The sequence below is a fragment of the Equus caballus genome, chromosome 13 (assembly GCF_041296265.1).
Source record: "Equus caballus isolate H_3958 breed thoroughbred chromosome 13, TB-T2T, whole genome shotgun sequence".
Lineage (NCBI taxonomy): Eukaryota > Metazoa > Chordata > Mammalia > Perissodactyla > Equidae > Equus > Equus caballus.
In genome coordinates, this window is record NC_091696.1 from 31802371 (window position 1) to 31820712 (window position 18342).

Genomic DNA, 18342 nt, shown 5'->3' on the forward strand with positions numbered 1-18342 from the left:
GGCCCCCAGGCTCGAGCTGAGTAAGTGCCTCCTGCTGTGTGCCCCTGAGGTTCTGTGCTTGCTTGTCACACGGCATTATGTCCCCTCGGTCACGACTCCGCCACCCTGACTTCTAATCCCATAGAGCACCGGTGCCGTTCTGCAGTTTATGCAAAGGGAACGTGCTACTGCGTGCATGGCGGCCCGTGACTCAGGGCCAAGGGACGAAATCAGGAGGCACAGCCAGCCAGGAAGAACGACAGTTCACATCCCCCAGATCTCAAGGCCACTCACACATTGGTGTCTAGGTTTGTTTCCATAAAAATAAGGAGATAGAAGAATTTTATTTACCAAAGCAGCACCCTCTCCATACTAAAACTTAAACTTTAAACTTATTATACAATTAATGTCATTCCATGCCACTGAATTTAGATCCAAAGCATCAAATGAGTCGCCCTCCCTTGTGTGCCGGCTGTTGGATTTTAGCCGTGATTTATCACTTTCATTACTTTGTTCTCATACACAGCGTGGTCTCCATGCCTGTCCTTGGAGAATCATCCTACACATTTCTCTGATTGATCCCTTAACTTTAATCACCTGCTCTGTCATTTACTCCTTGTGAATGCTGAGCAAGCTGCTTAACCCCTCTGTGCCTCAGTTTCCCAATGTGTAAAGCGGGGCTAACAGCCCCATCCCAGTGGGGCGTCATGAGGATTGAATGAGTTAACACACGTGGAGTCCTCAAACAGCAACCTGAACACAGGGACAGCTCAAGGAATGCCACCAGTTGTTATCCTGAAGGAAGATGCTCAGAAGCAGGATCCCCCAGGGGCGGGGGGTGTGCACTTCCTCCAACACTCCCGGCGCATGAGGCCCATGCCCTCTAGAAAGCAGTGTCCCGAGGCACACTCCCGGCAAGGCTGAGCGGCGCCCCAGTCCTGCCTGGGTGTCTGCCTTGGGGTCACGTTTGGAAAAGTGGCATCAGCCTCCTCCTGCTACTGAGCATCCGTGTGCTGTCAAGACAGCTCCTCTCCCTTCCAGACTCTGGTTCCTTCGCCTGCAATGCGGAAATGACCTCACGATGGACCCACCAGGTGTGCCGCAGAGGGCGAGAGGCGTGTACCTAAATGCACCTGCCCCGGGTGTGCGGCACGGTAAGGGCCACGCTGGAAGCCTGCGGCCCTGCTGGAAGCTCTCCAGTGACTTCGCCCCACGTGAAGGCCCCACCCAGCTGGGCTCACCTCCCTCTCCACCTGGCCCCGCACCTGTGCATGGAGCCGCCACCACCTGGCCGTCTTCACTTCCTGCAGCTCTCCAAACACCCCGAACTCACTCCCACCTCCACACTGTCCTCTCGCTGTCCTTTTCATTCACATTCCCTCTCTCTCAGTCTGTCTGTCTCTCTCTAATTTATTCATAACGAATAAGTTTCCCCTCAACACGCCAGTGTATGTTTCAGAATGTTCTTATTCTCCTCCATAACCATAATACGACCATCAAAATCAGGAAACTAACAGTGATGCATCACGGCCTTGGAACCCACAGACCCTCCTTTCATCTTGCCGATGGCCTCAACGATGCCCTTATAAGTCCAGGATCCAGTCCAGGGCCGTGCGCTGCATCTGATTATCACGCGGACCCGGGGCCCAGGTCTTGGCTTCTAAATACTCTGCACCGAAAGGAGCCAGGGCTCTTGGGGGAAGTGACTCACTCCAGGAGCAGGGAACAAGCCTGAATTCTTCTTGTGCCAGAAAGTAGGCGAGTGATTCAAGAAGGAAGGGCACAGGTCAAAAAAAGCCACAGGAGCCAGGCTGAACAGGTGCCCACTGGCCAAAACAGGCACTGCTGGAGCATCACAATAAATCTTATAGTAACCGATTGTAACCCTCGCACTTAAAACAGGGATCCAGGTGTCTGCAGTGAAAAAGATCTATAAGCGGGGGGGGGGGGGGGGGGGGGGGGGGGGAGGGAGGGAGCTCTATTCCGCCACAGCAGCCTGTGTCCCCACAAAACTCGTACTAATTATTTAATTAATGAGTCAAAATATTTTCTAATTAACTTTATAATACAGAAACCTGGCAGACACCCCCTTTAAGCAAGTGGTCAAAGTTAACATCGCCAGGAATGGGACAAAACAAGGTCACGAACTTTCTAGAAACAGTGCCCTGAGACCACATCACTTCTCTGTGTTCCTGCCCCAGAGGCACAAATCACGTACGAATGTCAGGCAAACCTAAACTGAGGGGCGGTCTCTAAAGGCACCGGCCTGTCCTCTTCAAGGAGCGCCACAGGGAGAGGGCCGGGGCAGGGTGGTCAGCTGCCTGTCGGGCCGAGAGCCAGGTGCATCCTGTTCAGGGCCAAGTTCCACATACCTGCGACGAGGCCTGGCACATCGCATGGGCTCAGTGCGTCTGTCGCATACAGTCATTTTGGACATGATGTGGGCCCCTAAGGGGCTCAGCACGGGCTGGAAAGCCCTCCCTAGGAGGAGACTCAGCATCCACTTGAAGCCCCAGGTCACCTTCCTGGCTGAGAGTCCAGTGAAGATCAAGGAAGGACAGGTGGGAGTGGGGTTGTGGGTCCACGATGCCGGTTTCTTCGGCAAAGCCCCAGTAACTTTCCCTCTTGCCGGATCACACATGTCTGCAGCATCCTGGGCTCAGAGACTGCAAAGGTGTCACTTTAGCCCCAATTTTGAATAAAGAGAAACAGAGACGCCAAGATGCGTGTCCAAGGTCACACAGCAGATGGGCTATCGTGGTAAATCCCTCGAAAGGGGGGTAGGGGAGTCAAGCAACCCCTCGGGGTCGACTAAAACATCTCATCTGTGGCAGTCAGGGATGTTGTCTTTGATCTCTTTCGGAGGGCACATCGACATGCGCATGTGCACGCGCACACCCACTAGCTGGCTTCACAGGGCTGTGCCCATGCTGCCTCTCAGAGGGATCTGCCGCACAGATGCACCGGGAATGGAGGACAAGGCATGGATGAGCAGAGGAAGGAAAGAGAGCTACTACCAGGCGGCCGGGGTCAGGCAGATGGCGAGAGGACGTAATTTCAAGTTTGCACCCTCAGTCAGGGGGTTCCTGACGTGCTGGAGTTGGGAAGGGCTCAGGTGCCGCCTGCCCAGCTCAGCTGCCAATGGGACAGGGACGCCCCACAGGTCTGACACGCGGCTGTCCAGTTTCTGCTTGTACCCCTCCACAGACGGGGCTCTCACCCCGAGGTCATGGTTGAGCAGAACCTGACTATTGAAAACAGCTTCCTTATTTCGAGCCAAGGGTTTGTGTAACACATCCTGCTTGTCAAGCACTCACGTTGGGCTCGAGACTTTGCTAAGTGCATGAGGAGCCATTACCTTACTGAATCGGCCTGAGACTTGCAAGCGGGAGTCCTCCTACTGCGGGCAGAGACCAAATCACCTGCCCAGCGAGAGGGCAGAGCTGGAGGAGAATCCAGGTCTGTCGGCTTCGGAGCCCAAGGTACCTTCCAAAAGATCAATTCCTTCAACTTCTCCTCCTGGAACCACAAACTGGACCCAACAAGATGAAATGAAACGAGCCAGGAAGAGCTGGCCATCCTGCTTGTCAATTTCAAACATCAGTCGTCCAAGCACAGGACCGGAAAGCCTGACTGAGCAGCAGAAAAAGCCTGGGGCTTTTTTTATTGTTTACAAACTCCCCATGAGCCAGAGGTGAAGCGCAGCTTAAAAAAAAGTCAGCTAAAGTCATATTAACAAAGATACAAGAGCTACGAAAAGGGAGGTGACAGTGCCCAACCACACCTGTGCATCACTTTGGAAGAAATACTGCTGATTTGAAGCTTGTCAAGAAGATGATAACTGACACAGAGAGGACCCCAAAATCCCAGAAAGCCTAGAAGATCTTTGCCTAACAGGCTCTGCCCTCCTAGATCCTGCAGCCTCACCATTCACTTAACAAACATACAATATTGACCACATGCCAAGTTTCCTCTAAACAGTTTACATATTAATTCGTTCAATACTCAAAACAGCCCTACAAAGAAGGTACTATTACTTTCCCTATTTTCAGATGAGGAAACCAAGACACAGAAAAGTCAAGTCACTTGCCTGAAGGCTGCAGAGTGGTGACAGTCCTGGGATGAGAACGAGGGCGGGTGGGCTCCAGGGCCTCGACTCTGAACCACTCTGTGTGTCTAGAAGCCAGAGCCCTTCCTATTTTGGAGGTCCCTGACCCGTCTGAACACGTGATGCAAATTCCAAACGCTCTTTCTGGAAAAGTGCACACATTTAATTCTGCATTCCGTTTTAGGGTTCACAGATCCCCCGAAGCCCAAGGAAGGACTCCAGGTCAAAGGCCCCTTCTCCAGGCAACAAGCAGTTTTTGAAGTTCTCTGAACAGAGCTGTGGCAGGATTTTCAAAAGTCCCATCTGGGGCTGAGAGAAGGACGGGACGAGGGGGCCCGGGGGCCGGCGACAGCCGCTTTGCTTCCTCCTGCGTCACCTGAACATGAGAACGCCGCCCTCGAACTGCCTGCTCGCGCTTCACTGGCCTCTGGCTCCTGAAGGGCATCTTCATAGGGGGGTCAGAGAGGCCTGGGGTTCACGGCCCACCCAGGAGGAGCATCTCTGACTCAGAAAAAAATCTAAGCCCCCGAATAAAACAGCTGACCCCAGAGGGCACACACTGTGTGACTTGTGACTTGAGTTATGCAATGAGGCGGGTGCAGGGGGCGGGAAGGGAGGGAGGGAGGGAGGGAAGAGTGCCTATAAAAGGCCAACACCAGGATCCCTGTGAGGACAGACTGTGGTGGGGGAGACACAGCTTTTGCACATGATAAAACTGCACAGACCTGAAAATGTGCAGACGCACACCCACGCACCCAACTCACCCCCTGCACAAATGAGTCCAAGTGCCACAGAGGCAGTGTGAACAGGGTCAGCGGACTGTATCAACGTCAATGTCCTGGTTGTGAAATGTACTATAGTTTCATAGGAAGTTACCCTTGCGGGAAACTGAGGGTACAGGGATCTTTCTGTATTACTTCTTACAACTGCATGTCAGTCTACAATTATCTTAAAAGTTTAAGAAAATGCAAAAAAAAAAACCCCAAAACACAAGCCCCCTGATGATCTGGCCTCTGCCACTTGTCCAGCGCTGCCCCCCGACGAGCCTTGGGTCCCAGTGGCCTCTGAGTGCTGGCTCCCCCGGCCCCTTTCCCCCTCGCAGCCTTCACACCCAGAAACACCATCTAGTGAGGGTTCCCTGCGCATTCTTATCACAGCACCTGTTTATTTCTGTCATGTGCTTATCACCATGTCTAATCGTGTCACTGAGGTTACATGTGTGAATGTTTACGTTATTTCAGGATGTAGATGGCAAAGATAGAAAGAATTGACTGCAAAAATGTTTTCAACTTCCCCAGATCAAATCATGCCATAAAAAAATAGAAAGCAAGCAAAAGACTAGAAAAAGGTAGCAATCTACATCACAGTGGGTTAATGGCTTTCATATACAAAGAGGGCTTACAAATCAATAAGACAAACTCTCTTTAAGAAAAATAGGCAAAGGACATAAATGGTTCACCAAAGAAGTGTTCCGTGTTGGCAAGACATGAAATAGCCACTGTCACTCTGCAGCTAGTTCATGAAGCCTGGGTGTGAAAGAGAACCTGGAACAGCTAAACTGTTTCTTTGTCTATATATGTATTGTTTGTCTTTTCCTCCCCCCTATAAGGATGCCACGAGGGCAGAGCTTCATGCCCCTGGTGCCGAAACAGCGCCAGACACACACACAGCATGCGCTTGATGAATGTCTGTCAAATGAGTGACTGGCTAAAATTCAACAATGACGGATCCAATCATCTATTTTCAAATGGGGAGTGTGTACCAAGCCTTTGCCCATAATCACTGCTATACCTATGCAGAGCTGATCACGTGCCTGGCCCTGTTCTAAGTGCTCTCAATACAGAATCAACTCTGTCCTCACAGCAACTCTACGAGGTGGGTGCCGTTCAAACCCCACTTCACAGATGGGGAGACGGAGGCACAGAGGGGTCAGAGCACTCGCTCGTGGTCGCAGAGCTGGGGTCTGGGCCCCGGCAGTGTCACTCCAGAATCCACACGCAGAACCACTGTGTGTTGCTGGCTCTTGAAACGCAGGCCCTGCCGCCCCGGGACGGGGTGTTATTGGCCAAAGAGGAAAATTAAGGCCTAGAGAGGGCAAGTCCAAGGTCACAGAGTTAGGAAGCGGCGGAGTCAGTGAGAGAGGAGAAGCGCCGGGAGTGGGAAGTGCACAGAACTCACTCTTTCAGTCTGAGGGGATGAGGGGGGCACGTCCTGAAGCATCAGAAGCCAGCGGTGGGTGGTCTGGAAGGGAGGAAGCAGGGCTCTCCCGAGCCGGCGGGCGGGCAGGGCATAGGCCCCTGCTCCTCTGCCCTCTCTCAGCTGCAAACCCCCCTGAAGGGTGGGGGACTGGACGGCAGACAGGATGCAGCCAGTCCTGGACAAGGGGTGAGTGGAGAGGAAGCCGCCACAGCAGAGGCTGCGGTGGCCTCGCTTGGGAGCAGCTGACCCCTGAAACTCCACAATCTTACGGCCTGGAGCTTCCTCCAGACAGCCGGGCCGGTCTGGCAGGGGACCAGGGACACTTCCCCCTTGGCCAGCAGCTTCCCAGAACTGCCGACTGGCCAGGGTTCCCAGAACCGGCAGCCACGTCAGCAGCCCCACCCAGAATGGCGAGGCGGGCCAGGCCAGAGCCCCAAAATGGCCTGGGCGCTGCCTGCCTGCCCCAGCCCGGCCCGGCCCAGCGAGGGGAGTGGGGTAGCGGCAGGCTGGGTTTGCTACCACCAGGAGCAAGACCCAGCCACCTTAGCCAACGGGGCCCGCCAGGCTCCCTGTGTGCCTACTGTGTGCTCAGCCCTCCTTCATGCCCTCCTGTGTTCTTGGTATGGCTGTTTTCTGAGTACCTACTATGCGCCAGCTACTACAGATGCAAAAAAGGCCAGTCACTCATTCCTTTCTTCCTTCTTTCCTTTAAGAAATATTTGAGCGAGAAGGGAAGTTGCTGGAGGGCTTGGGGCTCAGAAGCGACATAATGAGACTTCTCCAAGGATCCCCATGGGCTGTGGGGCCAAGGTCAGAGCAGGGACAGGTGAGGAGGCTCCAGGACGGTCGGGGCCAACGGGTGTGGGCTCGGCAGGGCCACGGAGAAGGAGCGTAGCAACCGGCTGGGTTCCAGCTCTGACAATGGACTCTGGGAGGCAGTGAGAGAAAAAGAGGACTAGTCGGGGGCCAAGAAGGCCTCTGGGCTTCGGCCTGAGCTACTGAGAGGATGGAGCTGCCATTTACCAAGAGGGAGGGGGCCGCGGAGGAAGCAGCCTGGGACACCGGTGGCAGAGGGCCACGTGCGAGAGGCTGGAGGGGCCGCAGCCAGAGAGGAGGGGCGGGAAGGAGCACACACAGAGCCCTGACTGTAGGTCCCTGGAGGAACAAGAACCCTCCAGGCGGGGAGGGGTGTGGGGAGGGCGGGCGCGTCCCACAGAAGGCAGGGCGCCTGGGTCCTGTGCCCAGAGCCCACAGCTCTCAGGGTCTTCTCCGCTCACACCCACCGCACCTCCTCAGCACCATGCGCTGCTCTAGATGCTTCAGGTCCGCCCGCGGGGCGAGCGTAGCTGTGAGCCCACTTCACAGACGGGGAAGGCTCTCAGAGGGGTGCAGGCACCAGATGAGCAGAGAGGGTGAGGCATGCCCTCCCTTCCCCTCCCCACGAGCCCATGGTGAGCGCTCCAACCGACCCTACGGTCCCCAGGGCAGCGGGGAGTCACCAAGGGCTAGCACACAGGGGAGGAGCCACTTTCCGGACAGCCCCCTGGGCCGGGTGCGGGAGGTGGTGGGCTTGGGAGGCAAGTGGAGTGTGGTGGGCAGCAGAGGGCACGGCTGGAGCTGGAGAAGGGGGCAGGCCTGTTTGCAGGCGGACGGGGCAGAACCTGGTGGGGAGCTGGCCGAGCGGGAGAGGTGGCCTTGGGCTGGGGCGGTGGGGCACAGAGGCAGAGAACTGGCCCGCTGGGGACAAGCCAAGGACACAGACCAGTGAGTGGAGCAGGGGGCCAGCCTCTAGGAGGCAGGATGTCATAGCGGCCTGGAGCTCAGAAGGGGCTTCAGGCTACAGACAGACTGGAGGGTCACCAGCTGTGGGTGAAGCTCAGGGGGGTCGTGCAGAGTAAGACAAGGCCTCATCCGAGAGGCACAGGAGAGGACTGGAGTCCTTCACGGGACACAGCTGGGCCCCCTGGAAGGGGACAGGCTGGCATCTTGTGCCAATGACCACTCTATGGCAAAGTAGACACACTGAGTCCAAGTGGCCAATGGGGTCCCTGGGGAGGCACCCGGATGACCTGCCCATTGACAGAAGGTACTGGAAGCCCAGGGAGGAGGCTGAGCCTGAGGGACGTGCATCCAGACGCTACCTGCTCAGGAGCCTTCGTCACTCTGCAAGCCCTTCTCGTCTTTATTTCTCTGCACAGCACCTACTCCTCACAGCACATTCCACACGCACGGGTCCTGTTCATTGTCCAAATGCCCCACCTGAATGCCAGCCCCATGAGGCCAGAGGCTGTGTCCATCCTGCTCACGGCTGTGGCCCCAGAGCCTACCACAGTGCCTGGCACACAGTGGGTGGGCCCTGGATGCTCGCTGAACGGAAGAATGAACATCCCCGCGGCTGTGTGCAGGGAGGCCTGGTCAGCCACCCCTGACGGAGGCAGGGGTAGAACCGGGAATTTTCCACCTCTCTCTGTCAGATAAACACTGACCAATTCTGGCTCAGCGTCTCCGTAAATAACCTAATGTGGGCAGTGAACTGGGTCACCCTGGGGGAGCTGAGCCCCGGAGAGCGGGTAATTGGGGCATTACCATGATCATTACTCTCTGCCCAGAGCAGCAGATGCACGACGTCTGGCCCAGGATGCTGATTAGATTTCGGCTGTCTTAGTGACAGGCACTGGCTCCCAGAGGGCCTCCTTCCTGAGGTCTCCATGATTGCCCCTGCATGTCCCCAGTTCCTCCAGCCTTGAGAGACCATGCTCTGGACCCTTCTGCCCATGGGTTCTACCCTCCCCCAAAATGGACTAGCCTCAGTCTCAAATGTACCAGGCTCTGCTTTGTACTTGACCCTCACCACCTCATTTAACCCCGACAGCAACCTAAGGAACATGGCAAGTGCAGTTATTATCATCCCCATTGGCAACATGGGAAAACTGAGGCTTAGAGAGGTTCAGGAACCTGCCTAAGGATGCACAGCTAGTAAGCGGTAGAACCAGGATTTGAACCTGGACTTTCTGGCTCTGGAATCTGCAATACAGCCTGACATGGAGGAAGCTGCCAGAAACCTGCTCCTTTTATATACCTATGTTTGTTCCTCCTGGCAAGCCCTGTGTGGAAAATGTGGTCAAACACGCCCCCTGCACAGAGGGGGAAACTGAGGCTCAGAGGGGTCCAGAAATCACCCACGGTGACGAGGCAGGAAGTGACTGAGCCAGAACTTGGCGTCCATCGCTGTCTCCCCAGCCTGGGCAGTGAACTTGTCTCCACAGTGACCAGGACTTTGCCTTCAGGGTGAACCCGAAGCCCGCAACATGTCAGCACAGATAAGAGCTCCCTGTTCACCTTCTGTCTGCACACGGGCGTCGGGGAGGTGCTCTCCCTCCAGTTCTTCCTGTTGCCTCATCCCACATCATTTCTGACACAGTCAGCGACACAGAGACGTGTGGGGTCACTCAGGTGGGCAGGGAGCCCAGAGCATCTAAGACGGGGAAGCATAACTCTGGGCCTGACTGCACAGGCCCCACCCTGACTCGCGGGGAGAACCTGGCAAGCTGGGGTCCTTTCAGGGCCTCAGTCTCCTCATCTGTGACGTCAGGGCAGGGCCACTTGCCTCAGGGGTGGCTGCGAGGGGGCAGAGACCACTGCTGGGTGGAAGAGACTGGACAGCGTTGACAGAGCAGGTGGGAAAAGCTCCTCTCGAGCTCTGACGCCTGAGTCCATGACGGCTGCCAGGGCAGCACTGACCGGTCCCGCAGGACAAGCTGAGCCAACGAGCTGGGCCAGAAGGGCAGTACCGCTCCCATTTCTACAAAGTTCAAAGGAGACCCGTGGTCCCGGGGTTAGAAGTCAGCACAGCGCGCTGCGGGGGCACAGGGAACCTTCTGCGGCCACCACGCCCGTTTCTCGACCAGCTACCGCAGGCCTGTGTTCCCTCTGTGAACACGTGGAGCTGTGCACTCCTCAGCGGATGTTGCAATAAACAGGAAAAGAAGAAAAAGACGGATGAGAGGGCAGGAGGAGGGCAGCGCACAGTCTGCGCCCGGGGTGTCAGCAAAGATCTCAGAACCAGCAACCCGCAGGGCTGGGAGGACCCCAAGACCCTTCGCCCACTAGGAGGACACTTCAGGTCCCCTGGGCCTTTACGGGGCCACCCACCCTCTGCCTGCCTGCCTCCAGCAACAGGACACTCCCTGCCTCTGGGGCAGCTCAGGCCCGGCCACCTCCCCGGAGGAAGCACCAGGACCCAGGAGCGATTAGGCGCCTGCCCGCCCTCAACCAGAGCCTACAAGTGGGAGCACCGCCCGGCCCTGCCGCCGCCACTCTGCCTAGGTCACGTTTTGCCACATGAAAATGAAGGCCTAGGCGTTGCCAGGTCTTTTGATTTTTCAAAAGCAGCTAGAAATCCAGATTTTTAGGCCTGCTACCCTGATTTTTAAATGTTGGAAGATAGTTCAGCTTTTAAAAGCTGCACCCTACATTGTGGTCCTTCTTTGGCTGGTGTCCCCGTGGGTGGGTGGGTGACCTGAGACGCGACGAGACACCCAGAAGAGGAAGGGAGCTACGGGCGAGGCCCACCCCTCCCCAAGCAGCGGCGCCCCAAGGGGAAAGGCTGCCGGCTCCAGCGCTCCCTCCTCCCGGGATGGGGCGCGGTTGTCATGGTGATGAGAAGGCGCGGGGCTGGAGGCACCCCGTGGCCCGCTCCCGTGCGGCCGAGCAGCATCACATGTCAGCGGGCATCCCAAACCTCCCACGAGCCCCTCCGCCTCCCCCGTCACGTCGAAGGGCGGGGCCAAGAGCAGTCCTGCAAACCTGCGCTCCCCCAGCCCCGCCCACCTGACGCGGAACGCGCACACCGCCCCCTCCCGCACTGGGCTCGGGCTGTCTGCTCCGACTCTCGCTGCCCCCTCAGGAGATTCCCGTTGAACCCTGCTCCTTGCCCAGCCCACCTCACAGCCCCGCCTGTCCCCCTGTCCCTACAGCCTTTCCGTTCTCGGGGCCCAGTGGGCCGCGCCTGTCCTTTCTCTCCTTTTCCATCCTGGAAGTTCCTCCAGGCCAGGGACTCTGTCTCACTCACGTCCCACTGTGAACAGAAGAGGCAACCCAACTCCAGTCATCCGCTGCCTCATCATGGGTGCTTTCCCAACCCTGGGCCTTTGCATATGCCAATCTCGCTGCCTGCAATGCCAGCCAGTATTTACACCCAATGACTAATATACGTACAGGGATGTTTGCAATGCCTTCCATATTCACTATCGTTGTTATTTTCGCACATACACACACACAAAAAAAACAGAAAAGGGGAAAGCGAGTCATGTACCCATTTTATGGATGGGAAAATCGAGGCCCAAAATGAATGCTCAAGATTACCAAGCAAGTGGGCTGCAGAACTGAGACTGACATGCAAGTTTTGTGGTTCCTTTTTAACTCATCTGGCTACCAGACTGGGTCAAAGAAAACTCCTACCAAGTTTAGGTTAAAGAAAAGAAAGAATTGGAAAATTAGCCAAGAAAAATTAAAAGAAAACTAATAGGTATATTAATATAACAATATTAATACCAAATAAGACAGAATTCAAGACATGAAAGTATTAAGAGAGAGAAAGGTGGCTGTTTTGTAGGGATAAAAGGAGCAGCTCACCAAGAAGGTATAAAAATCATGAACCCTTCTGTTCCTCTGTCCTGTCCACACGCACCCAACAGCACAGCCTCAGAGACAAAGCAAGGAAGGAAGAGAAGGCCCAGGAGAGATGAGTGGATCCTCGATCACAGCAGGAGATAAACCAGGCAGAGAAAACACACAGAACACAGAGAATAGGAGGAGATAACTAGCAAGCTTGACCTAACAGATATATTTCTAGAACTTTACACCCAACAGAAAATATACATCCTTTCAACTACAAGAGGAACATACAGAAAAATTGACCAGAAAAGCCTACCAAGATCTCAACAAATTCTCCATTGCTGATATCATAGAAACCACAAATATTGACCATATGCAATCAGCTTAGAAATTGATAATAAAAAGATCACTCTAAAAACTATATCCATCTTAAAAAATTTTTAAAGCATATAACACTTTTAATCAAAAGGGAAATCATAAACTATTTTAGCAGTGAATGACATTGTGTAACAAGATCTGTGAAATAAAGCCAAAGCAGTACTCGAAGAAAAAAGTATAACTTGAAGTGGATTTATTAGAACACAAGACAGACTGAGAACAATTGTTAGACTCAAACTAGGAATCTCCGAATGGAAGAAACTCTGACTGACAGCAGCTCATGCAGAAGAGGAAGCTGGAGGTTTTAGCTGACGAGTCCGATATGAGCCCTAAGTGGTGGCCACTACAAAGTACGATTGCAGGTTGCATCAATAGAGGTATTGGCTCCGAACCCAAGGAGGTGACAGTCTCCCTCCTCTCTGACTGGGCAGGTTTTGGAGGAGGCAATGGGTTTTATGTGGGACTCTGACCAACTGGATCATGTCCAAAGCCAGACTGAAATCTTTACAATTCCCTGAGGCAGGACCAACGACTGAAAGAACTATGGTTTATAGTCTGAGTAAGAGAACTATTGGGGTGGGGTTGGAGGGAGATGGTTACTACCTCCAAGGGGCAGAACCAGTGCTAGACAGTGAAAGCTCCTGGAAAGCTCCTTTGGCTAAGTCTCAGGGGAGACTTTCTCCGGGTTAGAGCTGTGCAGCTCTAGGAACCCGGCTTCTGGAAGGACTGCGCTCGGCCGCTCGAGGAAAACTGTCAGGAGGCTGTGGCTCCGCGGGCTGAGCGGGCTGCCGGCCCAAAGAGCAGGCGTCTCCCCTCCAGAGGAGTTCCGTTTCCTCCTCGGAAAAGGCAGAACCTTCTGTGCCTGTTTCTCCCTCCGTCCAACACCGGCCGGCAGTTCCCGTCCCGCGGGGTCATGGTGCAGTCGCCTGGAGCAGTGCGGGCGTCGGGCTCCCGTGCCCCGCTGACCTCCGCTCCTGCCCCTGCTCTGCTCCTCCCAATCCCGTCCTTTCGGGAGCGGCTCAGGGCCTGCCCTCCGGGAACCCGCAGGCCTTCTTCCTGCAGCGTTCACTCCGCCACCTCCCCGGAGGCGCTTCCCCGCAGACCACCAGCTCCACGACGCCCACCGCCCTGCTGTTCACCCCGCGCCCCCGGCCCCGGGCACGCTCGCTGAGGACGAGCCAGGCGCCCGGCGCGGGCACTCTAGACGCGCTGCTCCGCGGGGGGCGGCTCGGCGCTGCACCTGCCCGGGGGAGCCCCATCCCACCACCCGGCCCGGCACCTCGCCCTCATCAGGGCCTCCTGCACCCTCTCCCCTGCAGGGGGAAGGAGGACTCAGCTGGGCCCCAGCGCCGAGTCACAGCACCCAGGCCCGCTGGGGTGCAGACCCCGGATTCTGGAACCCCTTGGAGGAGGTGCAGAGCCCCTGGGCCCCGAGTGAGAATGAGTCAGTCGGAGCCGGGGCTGAAACCTGCGAGGCAGCGTGGCTTGTTGGAAGGCGAAGATCGCGTTTAGACACAACGGTGCTGCAGAGCGGGGTGGGCAGGGCGGTGGGGTGGGCCAGGCCCGCTGCGTGCGCCCTGCACCTCCCTCCAGCCGGCCCACCCTGCCAGCCTGCGCCCCTCTCTTTGCAAACGCCCCCCAGAGAGGCTCCCCGACTCCGCCCTCACCCTCCACCCTTACCCCGGCTCCATCACCCCTGACAGGACACTGCAGCTCCCGTCCCCTGGGTGACATCCTGGGCCAGGCCGGCTTCAGGGCTCAGATATGGAAAGGTTGTCTTGGAGAAGACGCCCGGACAGAATCAGCCCCCCCCCCCCCACAGGGCCAGAGCGGCAGGCACGGAGCACCCATGCCTGCAGGACAGAGACCCCAAAGAGCCTGCCACTGGCTCCCGGCCCCTCTGGCTTCCCAGGGACTCAAGACACTTCCGGTCTCCAGAGCTTGTGGATTTCAGAACTAGAAATAGGGGTGCGGCTCTGTGTCTGTCTGTCTGCTTGTGTCTGCCTGTCTTCTAGACCAGAGTTTAAAGTCCAGGAGAGGGAGGCCTCTGCTCCTGCTCCATGCTGGCACCTGGCACACACAGGTACTAAATAAATATCTGAGGGAGAAGTGAATGAAGAAGCCAGGGGCTGGATGCGGGGAAGTGACCGTCCTCAATGGGGAGAGAAAGAGCAATCACTGAGGCGCGGGCAAGGAGCCCGGTGAGAACTACCTCATGCACACCTCCCCCAGCCAAATACCCATTTTACCGACAAGCAACCTGAGGCTCAGAGAGTTAAGCAATTTCCTACAGATCACACAGATAGGAAGCAACAAGCTCAGATTTGAACCTGGTGCCCCCGTCTCCAAGCCTGTGCCCTTCTCTCCTCCTCAGGCTCAGAGAGGGAGAATGACTTGCTGGAAGTCACACAGCAGAGCATTGCGAATACAGCCCATCTGATGATGAGCAGAGATCTGGCCCATCTGATGCTGGCTCCCCGGCCCTGCAGGGCCCTCCAGCCTCCGCTGGCGTTCTCCGATCCATACTCTTGCAAGGGCAAGTTTGTACAACGTCCAGGCAAGCTGCGGGCCTCTCTTCTAGCCTAGCCAAGGGAAGTCTGGCCAAACGTGGCCAGGCCTGTCTCCACAGTGCCTGCCATGAGCAGTGCTTGGAAAGATGTCCCTGCTGGTCACTGAGCAGACTGGCACAGCGGGAAGAACACAGGCTGGGAAGGAAAGCAGGGGCAACCCCCTCCCTCTGTCACACCTACATGTGGGACCTTAGGCAAGACCACTGCACCCGTCTCTGGGTCTCAGTTTCCACGCCTGCAAAACGGGGAGACTAAATCCCATCCAATGGGGCTCATTTACATATGTAGCAAACACAGTGCCCACCCTACAGGCAGTGTGCTGTGTGCCTGACCTCCACCCATTCGTCCCACCAGCACTACAATGGTATACGGCAGTCGCTGCAGTTTCGCCGAGGGAGACGAGGTCGGGAAAAGTCAGTCACACGGAAAGCAGCAAAGCCAGCCTCTGAGCCTGGCCGCCCGGCTCCAGAGTCCACGCTCTGAGCCTCTAGTCTACTTCTTGACGGGTAACAGCAGGCACGAGCATTTAACGTGGACAGACATGGCGTGGAATTATGTTAGGTATCTTATAAGACGTGATGTCACTGACCCTCAAGACAGCCCAGTTTTACAAACGTGAGGAAGCAAAGCCCCGGGGGGCTCCTGTCCCTGCCCCCTCCTAGGCGCCACCAAGGGCCGCTGAGGGCAGTGGGCCTTGAGATCCCCACTCTCTCTTCCATCCTGAGGGCAGGGGATAGGAGGGTGGGGTCCAGGAAAGGTTCTTTCTTCTCACTTCTCTGACATGTCATGCCAGCTCCTTTTCTAAATCTGAGCATCAGGAAACCGAATGCCTTGAGGGCAGCCCCCCACCGTGCCTGGGCTTTCTGCAATCATCGCCACGTACAAAACCCACCAGCTGCTGAGTCACTGCCTGGAATCTGGAACTTCTCAGGTCATCCCAGACCTGCTGGTAACTGGGTGTGTTGTAATCAAGCCAACTCACCAGTGTTTTGCCTCCCTCCGGAGGTCCAGGGTGGGGCCCAGGAATCTGCATTGTGATTCTTACAGCTCACGAAAAGGTAAAATACACTGGCCCACGCGCCTCAGCATGGCATTCAAGGCCTTCCACAGTGCAGCCAGGCCCACCTTTCTACCCATCTCCAGCTTCTCCCTGCTCCCTAAGTGCCACACGCAGTGCCCTTTCACACCTCCCAGTCTTTAGCCATGCTGTTCTGGGTGCTCAGCATGCCTTTCCCTCCCATTCTCCACCTGCTGAGCTCCTCTACTCCCCTTCCAAGGCTGGCTCAGAGGGGCCCCTCCATGAAGGCTGTCCTGCTGCCCCATGGAGAGCTGATCACGCCCACTGTGGTTCTTCCCCACTCAGAGCTCCCTGCAGAGGGAGAGCCCCTTGAGGGCAACACCAGCGCCAGGAACCGCACCCAAGGGCTCGTGAGTGAACAAATGGCCGGGGCCAGTCATCTCCCATTCCACACCTCAGCATCCTCATCCAAAGTCACGGGTCACGTAACTGAATTCAAACGGCCTTTGCAGAACTCTGAAATCCCCTGACTGCGGGACACCCTGGCCAAATATACACCTGAGCCTCAGTTTCCCCACTGCACTTTAGGATTTTAATAAAGACACTGATGTCCCAGCAAACAGCCCGGCTCCTGAAAGGCCACCAGAGGGGAGGAGCTGCAGGGAAACACAGCTCGCGGAGGGCTGGGGAAGGGCAGAGACCAGGACTCAAGCAGGATTAGAGCTGGCCTGGCCAATGTGTGAATCCTGGCAGGGGACACCGAGTTTGCTGGTCCCCAGTGTCTCCTGATTATAAGAAATATAGATTTTGGCTTTTTTTTAAAAAAAAAAAAACACAAGAGTTTAGATTCCTGGGTTTATTACATCTAAACCTCACGAAGGGGGCCTGAGAATCTGCATTTTAATCCAATTCCCCGGAGAATTCGTTTATTGGGGTAGTTTGACAAATCCTGTTGACAGGCGGAGGGCAGGGGGCTCTAGCGTCAGACCGTCTGGGTTCAAATCCTGCTCCGCACTTTCCAGTTACTTAAGCCGCCTTTGCCTCAGCGTCCCCATCTGCAAAATGGCCACGATATAGACACAGCACCGACCAGAAAGGTTTTTCTGAGATTTAACTCAGAATACTTCCAATGTTTTCCAGGACAGAGCCTGCCTAAAATAAGTCCCAGTAAATGATCGGGTCCACCCAACATTCAGACGAAGACACCACAGGGAGAAAGGACCTTGTTTCCCCGGATCACTTGACCTAGTATCCAACTTGTCAGTTTTCAGAACTTTCCCCACCCTTCCTCTCCCCGAAAGCCTCACCATCTTCCTATGCGCGGGGTACGGGGACAGCCCCGAGAGCCGGCTGCGCGGCCCGAGACGGCCTCACCCACGCTCACGACGTCCCTGAGCCCCCACAGGCCGTCCCCGCTGACCTCTCTGGAACAGCACGAGTGTCGGGGGCGCGCCGGGGGTCTGAGCGCCGGGAGCCAGCTTTCCCAGCTCCGCGCCCCGGCTGCCCCCGGGCGAAAGGGACCGAGCCGGCCGCCGCTCCGCGCGCGGGGAAGCCCAGGCTCCGGGCTCCAGGCTCTGGGCCTCGAGCGGGCGGGCGGGCGGGCGGTCGGGCGTTCCCCGCGCGGGTCGGGGCGGTCCCGAGGTCCCCCTGGAGGCCCGGCCCTTCCCGGACGCCCGCCGCGTGCCCGGGGCGATCCACCCCCCGCCTCCGATCCGCGCGCCCCGGGTCCTACCTGCGCGCCCCTGGCCCATTCGCCGTCCAGCGCCCGAGCGGGAAGTGCGGGATCCAGGGCGGCCAGGCTCGGCAGCGCCGCGCGGGGGTTTTCCTGGGCGCGGGACCCAGCCTGCCCCGGCTTCCTGCGCCCCGCCCCTCCCCTCCCCGGCAACGGCCCGCCCCGCCCCGGCGCCGCGGATTTGCATGCACCGCCCCCGCGCGCGCCCCGCCGCCCCCGAGCGGGCCCTTCCCCCCCGTGCACGCCCCCTGGCCACTGAGCGCACCTTGCCTCCCCCCGCGTGCGCCCCCTGGCTCCGGCGCGCAACTCCACTCCCCTGCACGCGCCCTCTGGCCCCCGCGCGGCCCCCGCCCCCACTGCGCGCACCCCAAGACCCCGCGCGCACCCTGCTTGCCCCCGACCCCCCGCTGGAACCCCGCCTCCTCCCCTCCGTGCGCCCCCCGCCCCCACCTCGCGCGCCCCCGCCTCCCCAGCGTGCGCCCCCACCCAGCCGTGCGTGCACCTGCCCCCCCCGCGCGCACCCCGGGCCCCCCTCCCCACCGCCAGCGCAACCCGCTTACCCCGCGGGGCCGGATTCCGCGTGCCGGTCCCTGGCCCCGCTGCCCCCTGCAGTGCGGGCCACCGTCCTCTCCCGGGGAGCACCCGGGCACCCTGCCTCGCCGTCTCCCCGAAGCCGCCCCAGGTCCCGCCCCCGCGGCGAAGGCCGCAGTTCCCCCTGGCTCTGAGTACAGTCCCAGCTCCC

General features: G+C 57.4%; 1 protein-coding gene across 6 annotated transcripts in view; it reads right to left on the bottom strand.

Annotated features, from left to right (window-relative positions):
• IL4R (interleukin 4 receptor) overlaps window positions 1-17678 on the bottom strand; it is a 37556-nt gene extending 19878 nt beyond the window's left edge. The window contains exons 1-2 of one of the 6 annotated variants that reach the window (XM_070230638.1): window positions 4070-4673; window positions 3338-3511 (exon numbers count right to left, since the gene is read on the bottom strand). The gene's annotated coding sequence lies outside the window, so the exon portion shown is untranslated. 6 annotated transcript variants of the gene reach the window in all.
• Between the last annotated feature and the right edge of the window lie 664 nt (window positions 17679-18342).